Source organism: Rutidosis leptorrhynchoides, chromosome 11 (genome assembly GCF_046630445.1).
Source record: "Rutidosis leptorrhynchoides isolate AG116_Rl617_1_P2 chromosome 11, CSIRO_AGI_Rlap_v1, whole genome shotgun sequence".
Classification (NCBI taxonomy): Eukaryota; Viridiplantae; Streptophyta; class Magnoliopsida; order Asterales; family Asteraceae; genus Rutidosis; species Rutidosis leptorrhynchoides.
The window spans coordinates 263,902,126-263,910,827 of NC_092343.1; positions in this window are offsets into that span (position 1 = coordinate 263,902,126).

An 8,702-nucleotide genomic window follows, 5' to 3' on the forward strand; every position below is an offset into this window, starting at 1 on the left:
TTTGAGTTTAACCATAATTTTTGGATATAGTTTCATGTTCTTAATAAAAATAATTTTCCCAGAATAACAACTTTTAAATCAAATTTTATCATAGTTTTTAATTAACTAACCCAAAACAGCCCGCGGTGTTACTACGACGGCGTAAATCCGGTTTTACGGTGTTTTTCGTGTTTCCAGGTTTTAAATCATTAAGTTAGCATATCATATAGATATAGAACATGTGTTTAGTTGATTTTAAAATTCAAGTTAGAAGGATTAACTTTTATTTGCGAACAAGTTTAGAATTAACTAAACTATGTTCTAGTGATTACAAGTTTAAACCTTCGAATAAGATAGCTTTATATGTATGAATCGAATGATGTTATAAACATAATTACTACCTCAAGTTCCTTGGATAAACCTACTGGAAATGAGAAAAATAGATCTAGCTTCAAAGGATCCTTGGATGGCTTGAAAGTTCTTGAAGCAGAATCATGACACGAAAACAATTTCAAGTAAGATTTCCACTCGAAATAAGATTGTTATAGTTATAGAAATTGAATTAAAGTTTGAATATGATTATTACCTTGTATTAGAAAGATAACCTACTGTAAGTAACAAAGGTTTCTTGATCTTGGATGATTACTTGGAATGGATTTAGAAAACTTGGAAGTAAACTTGCAATCTTGGAAGTATTCTTGATTTTATGAAACTAGAACTTTTGGAATTTATGAAGAACACTTAGAACTTGAAGATAGAACTTGAGAGGGATCAATTAGATGAAGAAAATTGAAGAATGAAAGTGTTTGTAGGTGTTTTTGGTCGTTGGTGTATGGATTAGATATAAAGGATATGTAATTTTGTTTTCATGTAAATAAGTCATGAATGATTACTCATATTTTTGTAATTTTATGAGATATTTCATGCTAGTTGCCAAATGATGGTTCCCACATATGTTAGGTGACTCACATGGGCTGCTAAGAGCTGATCATTGGAGTGTATATACTAATAGTACATACATCTAAAAGCTGTGTATTGTACGAGTACGAATACGGGTGCATACGAGTAGAATTGTTGATGAAACTGAACGAGGATGAAATTGTAAGCATTTTTGTTAAGTAGAAGTATTTTGATAAGTGTCTTGAAGTCTTTCAAAAGTGTATGAATACATATTAAAACACTACATGTATATACATTTTAACTGAGTCGTTAAGTCATCGTTAGTCGTTACATGTAAGTGTTGTTTTGAAACCTTTAGGTTAACGATCTTGTTAAATGTTGTTAACCCAATGTTTATAATATCAAAAGAGATTTTAAATTATTATATTATCATGATATTATGATGTACGAATATCTCTTAATATGATATATATATATTAAATGTCATTACAACGATAATCGTTACATATATGTCTCGTTTCAAAATCATTAAGTTAGTAGTCTTGTTTTTACATATGTAGTTCATTGTTAATATACTTAATGATATGTTTACTTATCATAATATCATGTTAACTATATATATATCCATATATATGTCATCATATAGTTTTTACAAGTTTTAACGTTCGTGAATCACCGGTCAACTTGGATGGTCAATTGTCTATATGAAACCTATTTCAATTAATCAAGTCTTAATAAGTTTGATTGCTTAACATGTTGGAAACACTTAATCATGTAAATAACAATTTCATTTAATATATATATAAACATGGAAAAGTTCGGGTCACTACAGAGATCCACGAAAGTCAAGGGGATGAAATTTTGAAAACTCCTGACCGGAATTTTACTCTGTTTGATGAAACTGAATTTCAAGAGCTGAGGCTGGAAGGCAACTCCTCCTATCATTATCCACCCCCACTACCATTATCCCTGCTATCACATCCACAAATATTCCAGAACCACCAATTCCAGCTCATGTGAGCGCGCTGCAGGCGTTTATTGATGACCCTGCCACTAAGTGTACAGATTTCTTGACCCTACTTCAGGTACCCATGATAAAAAGATTTGTATGTATGTGCTTGCATTTTATTTATGTGAATTATTAACATTGATCATAACGTTCTTCTTTTGTAGGGTTGTGCTGTTCCTGAGCTAAACCCTCACTTCACTGCTCTTCGTTCTGAACAACTTAGGCAGTCAACTGCTGCATCCGCTGTGTTGTTGATGAACCACCTACGGTCTTCTCTGCAATTGCAGAAGCATCAAGAGTCCATTCTTGAGATAGCCCGTACTAAAAGGGCTGAAGGTGAAAATGCTCGTAAAAGAGCTACTAAAGCTGAACGTACTTTGACCAAAACTCAAGAAGATTTAAGGGCTAAAGAAGCTAAGTTAAAAGGTGCTCAGGATGATTCTGTTATCCTGCGAGAGGAGAAGGAGAGAGTGGTGGAAGTTGAGAGGAAGAAGGTTGAAGAGGAGAAGTTGAAGGTTAGTGAACTGGAGAGTCAGCTGAATTCCTTGAAGCTAGACTTGAATGCTGAAAAAGAAAAGGCTGCTGACCTTCTCCGCAGGGCGGAGGCCGGTGAGGGTAATTTTGCTGAGGTGAAGAAGGGGATACCGGGTGTAATAGCTAAGGTTCTTGGATCCCAACTTGTTGGGAATCCTTACAATGATTATGTTGATGCTATGGCCATTCATTCCATTTCTGATGTTACCGACAAAGTAACCAAACGCCTTGCCCCAAACCGGCCTCTTCCTCCTGCTATTACTAACCTGATGCATCCCGGAACCTTGGAGAGAGTCAATGAGACAAGGGACAAACTGATAAACCTCAAGATTGACATCTTTGATGATGTGTGTAATAGGGAAGAATCGTCCGCCAAGGACGTTCTTGGTGTTAAATTTTCATTAACTCTGTAATCAGCTTATTAACAATGTTTGTAATAAATTATCTGCTTTCTATGTTTCAAATACATGCCACTCTTATGATTATGTTTGTCTTTATGCTCTCTCCAAATACTTGGACTTTTCTTGCTAAAAAATAAATCTGCTGTGCACCAAGCATATGATAAATTCTCTATGTATGATTGTGTATTGCATAACTTAATAAGACATACTAAAAAGTGTTTGATGTAATTCTTATGAAGATGCCTTTCACTGTTAACTTCTTCTGAATTAACAACATACAAAATAATGAAATTATTGTAAAGACCCATCCTAATCCATCTGGACGAAGTCCATATCGATTATAAACAATTCACAACAGTTGATTACATCGCGAGGTATTTGACCTCTATATGATACATTTTACAAACATTGTATTCAATTTTAAAAGACAATCTTTCTTTACAACGAAAATTGACGGCATGCATACCATTTCAGAATATATCCAACTATAATTGACTTAATAATAATCTTGATGAACTCGACGACTCAAATGCAACGTCTTTTGAAATATGCTATGAATGACTCCAAGTAATGTTTCTAAAATGAGCAAATGCACAGCAGAAGATTTCTTTCGTACCTGAGAATAAACATGCTTTAAAGTGTCAACCAAAAGGTTGGTGAGTTCATTAGTTTAACATAAATAATCATTTCCATCATTTTAATAGACCACAAGATTTCATATTTCCATTTCTCATAAACATATGTCCCATGCATAGAGACAAAAATATCATTCATATGGGTTGAACACCTGGTAACCGACATTCACAATATGCATATAAGAATATCCCCATCATTCCGAGATCCTCCTTCGGACATGATATAAATTTTGAAGTACTAAAGCATTCGGTACTTTGGATGGGGCTTGTTGGGCTCGATAGATCTATCTTTAGAGTTCGCGTCAATTAGGGTGTCTGTTCCCTAATTCTTAGATTACCAGACTAAAAAGGGGCATATTCGATTGCGATAATTCAACCATATAATGTAGTTTCAATTACTTGTGTCTATTTCGTAAAACAGTTATAAAAGTTGCGCATGTATTCTCAGACCAAAAATATAAAGGGTAAAAAGGCAAATGAAACTCACATAATGTATTTTGTAGTAAAAATATATATGATGACATTGAACAAGTGTAGGGTTGGCCTTGGATTCACGAACCTATATCATGTATATATATATATATTAACACGTATAATGGCAATCGAACAAATTCATATTATTAGTGATATACTTGTTATTCCAATGAATTCTATGTTATATGTTTTAAAATATAATGTTATGTATTAATTGTTATTTGGTAAAATAATACTAATACTAATAAATAAAAAGTTGTAATTTCTTTATAATGATAATACTAATGCTATCAATCATGTCAATTCAAATAATAATAAAAATGATAATTTTATTAATAATGTTATTTTATAAAAATATAGTTTTAATACAAATAATAATTTTAACAATAAGGATAATAAAATAAAGAGTTGTATTATTTTTACAATAAAAATTATTATTCTAATAATAACTCTTAATACTAATAATACTTATTAATAATACTTGATAGTAATTAATGTTAATAATAAAAATAATATTAATGATAATAATAGTTATAATAATAATAATGATAATAATAACAATAATAATAATAATAAGTATTAGTAATACAACCTTTAAAGAAAAGCTCCAAAAAAAATATAAACTGCCTCAGCTCGGGCTCGAACCCGTGACCTCTCGTTCAATGACCACACACCTAACCACCGCTCTAATTGTTACTTCTTATAATATTCTCGCGTGCTAAAACCTTTAACTTATACTAAACTAGCATCATCTTTATACCTCATCTTAAAATCATCACAACATAACTATCATCATTTATAGGTCATCATACGGATCATCAAGATGATCACTATCCTTATATCATGAAATCATCTTCTCATCTTCTCTATATTATCACGACCTACATCATTAGCATCTTCATTTTAGCTCAACCGCAAAACAATCCCGGTCCAAGCTCTTAAAATGTTTTCACAGCCCAAGATCAAATATAGCCCAATAGCACAAAGTAATTCTCTGGCCCAACAGGCATATAACTTCTCGGCCCAAATTTCCAACACCTATTTCACGGCCCACTAGCAAAGTCTGAATGAGTTTGCAGTTTAATCAATGTTAAAAAAAACGTCCAGCCCGTTACCCTACTTCTACCCTACCTTTATCATTAATTAATCCCATAATCAAACATCATCATAAAAATGATATGCGATATTAGCTGTACGGTACTCATCAAATTCCCTTGATTGTGACACCCATTTACTGTCTTTCACTTCAATTATATTTACCAACCTTAAGCAAGTTTTCATTCATTTCATAACATGGAGTTGCTTTTATAAGTTTGTTTTGAGGGTTGTGTTTGATCATAGAAGAAACAGGAAACAAGCGAGCTGTAATAGCAGCAACAAATGGTGGTTTACGGGCAGGAAAACAACGTAAGTTGTGTTCATCTCTCTAGGTTTATGTTGGTTCGAATACAGGAGAGTTGCAGCAGTTTTTCGATGAGTAGATAGTGGTATGTTGACGATGACAGTTGAGTGATGGGTTGCACGCTTGTTGTAGCAGCAGGGAAACAGTAGTAGCAAGTCGTGGTGATGGTCATAGTGATCATGGGTTTGTTAGTTGAAGGAGAAAGAAGATAGAGAGAGAAGAAGAGATTAAAGGTGGTAGATGGTTGGGTGTTTCGACTGAATTGGAAGAAGATCAGAAGCACGAAATATAGCAGCATATTTTGAATATCGTTGGGTTGCGGTTTAGGGGGTCAAGAGGTGTTGTGGTGGTGGTTCGGTTATAGAACTACAATACTCAGGTGAGTTTTGGTGGTGTTGGTGATCGTGGTAGAAAAGAAACCGAACAGTACCAAGAAATGTGTTTTAAGGTGTTTTGATCAAATTAAGAGCTTGGCTCTTGGTTGGTGTCGAATTAAGCCAGAAACAGAAAGGTTGGTCTCGGTTATAAGGTGGTACGGTGATCTCGGTTAACAACACCCAATGGTGATTGATTATTATAGGGACTAGAGGTGGTGATTAAATAGTGATAAAAGGAAGTGGTAAGGTGGTGATTTAAGAAGATAGGTGTTTCTTGGTTCATGGTAATTCGTTGATTTGATCTAGGACAACAACAAGTAGCAGTTTACTACGATGATGGTGGCTTTGTTTTGACGGTTGGGTGTGATGAAGTGTATAGTGATTAAACCGTAGTTGGTAATGCTTTTCTAGACGGGTTTTGATGACCGTTGATTACATGAAGAAACAACACAAAATAATAAACGCCGGTGGTTGTTTTCGGTTCACATCAGGAACACAAGAAATGGGTGACGAATGGTGGTGATTGGTTTTATATTTCGAATTTATAGTAGATAAATATACAGTACAAGTTGTTGATGAAAGTTGTAATCAATGATCGATCTCAATTGTTCTGTATTTACAATGATATCGACATATAACCAATTGTAGACAATAAGTACAGATTTTTCAATTAGAGATAATAAAAGAGATAAAGCAGATTGGTACGTTAACAACTGATTTGGAATTTATCTGATTTAGTCTTTGATTCGTACATGTTTAGAGACAGAAACAAGAAAGTAAAACAGTATGATTGGGATGCAAAGCAGAATTTGATTATGTATAAGGTTTTTATTTATAATTAATATTAATATCACAAATTTTAATATCTAACATTAACATTAACATTTTAACATTAAACATAATAAGGAAAGTGATAATAATAATATTAATATAACATTTATATTTAAACATATAATTACTTCTAATATATATTTGAACATTTATACACTATTTATATATATTACAATATATATTTAATAATAATTATACATTCAAATCATGTCTATTTATATAGTTTCTTTTTAAATTATGACTTAATTATTTTGTATTTTGTTTTTACATATTTAAATCAAATGTTTAAATTATATGTTATTATTTTAAATTACTATATATATACTTTTGTTTACATAAATTATATATACATATGTATATATATATATATATATATATATATATATATATATACACTTACACACAAATGTTTGTGAATCGTCGGAAATAGTCAAAGGTAATTGATTACATGAATATAAATTTCAAAGTTTTCGAGACTCAACATTACAGACTTTTGCTTATCGTGTCCGAATCATTCAAAGATTAAGTTTAAATTTGGTCGGAAACTTCCGGGTCATCACAGTACCTACCCGTTAAAGAAATTTCGTCCCGAAATTTGAGTGAGGTGGTCATGGCTAACAATAAAAATATTTTTATGACGAATATGAGTTGATAAATTGAGTTTTATCATCATTGAGTAATATGGATAAAAATAATTTGATTATTCGAAGGGTACGAATGAAGCTATCACCAAAGAGTGAAATGAGTAAATGGAGATTCAACTTAACTGGTGACGTAGTCACGAGTCAAAAGAAAATCTTGAAAATCTATAAGATCTGATTCTTCGAGATTTAGGGAAATTAGGATTTCTATAATTATATGCGATCATCTGTCTCGATTTACTCTGTCTGGTATTTCCATTATAAATTAAACTCTTCCGTTCCATTATTCTCACCATTCCTATACTTTCTTTATTAGTTCATTCATCCAAAAGATTATGAAAATGTTTAATCCAGTTCTAATCCTTGATATTTTCTAATTATCATTTCTGTCGTCCTTCTTTTAAATCTTCCACCAGAAAAAATCTGTTTACTTCTACTATTGCCTTGGGGTGATACTATTCTTAATTATACCGTGTCTTTATATTGCTATTCATAATAATATCCACGGTTTGTAACTTTCGTGTTGTTATTGGGCTTTATATTTTCTCTTATATTTTGGAGCTCTTTGCCTTTTTATTATCCTCCCGACCTCTAGTAAAGCGAGTAACGGTCCAGAATTCGTAGGTATAGAGTTTCGAATGACTATAATATTCTAAGCAGAGAGGAACGTATTAGCACGATTTGCTTTGTCAAATTACTAGAATATCCAGGAAAGATAGAACTATCAGGAAGCTATGTTCTCTATATGTTTGGAGATTAGGTGGAATATAAGAGTCGTGTAAATGGCACATGATGACGTTATAGTCTGTGGATCATCACGTTCCATTAGAAACTCAGCATGACTTACTGTAATATAATCACGTTGATCAAGTGTCATTATATTATACTAACTCATGCATCAATTTCCAACATTACTTCAATAACATTCGTATTTTAAGCTCGAACGTTTACAGAATATAGAAACTAACAGTTTCTATATGATGTAACACTGATAGCACGAAGAGATTAATGATTTCAGATGAGAATAGTTATGAAAATATCTTTCAGAAATATGGAGGATATTTATAATGAAAGATACGATGATATCTTGGAATTTCTAATATCGAAGGATGGTGAAGAAATTTTTGTCCGCAAGAGTTTGGAGTCAGAAGCAAGGTATTCGCTAAAGATTTTATCAGAAACAGAATCATCAGGATTCTTAATGTACAAGTTTAGTCCTTGTGATTTGTTCAGAGACTCCTTCGTAGTTTGCTCAATCAGTTTTTTTTTTCAGTTTCAAACTTTTTCTGAGCTTTGCCAACATACAATTCTTTATCATCAACTTTTGGCTGTCGAGGTCGTTTACAGTTTTTGTTGCTTCATTCAACTTTTCAAAAATTCAGAGCATTAATTCGCAGACTGGGTGCTTTTCAGAATTTCAGAATGAAAGATCATAATTCTAAGACATAAATGTTGTACATATAACTGTTGATGTAGATATGCTGTGAGTTTTTCAAAGTACTGATTGCTGATTCCCGGT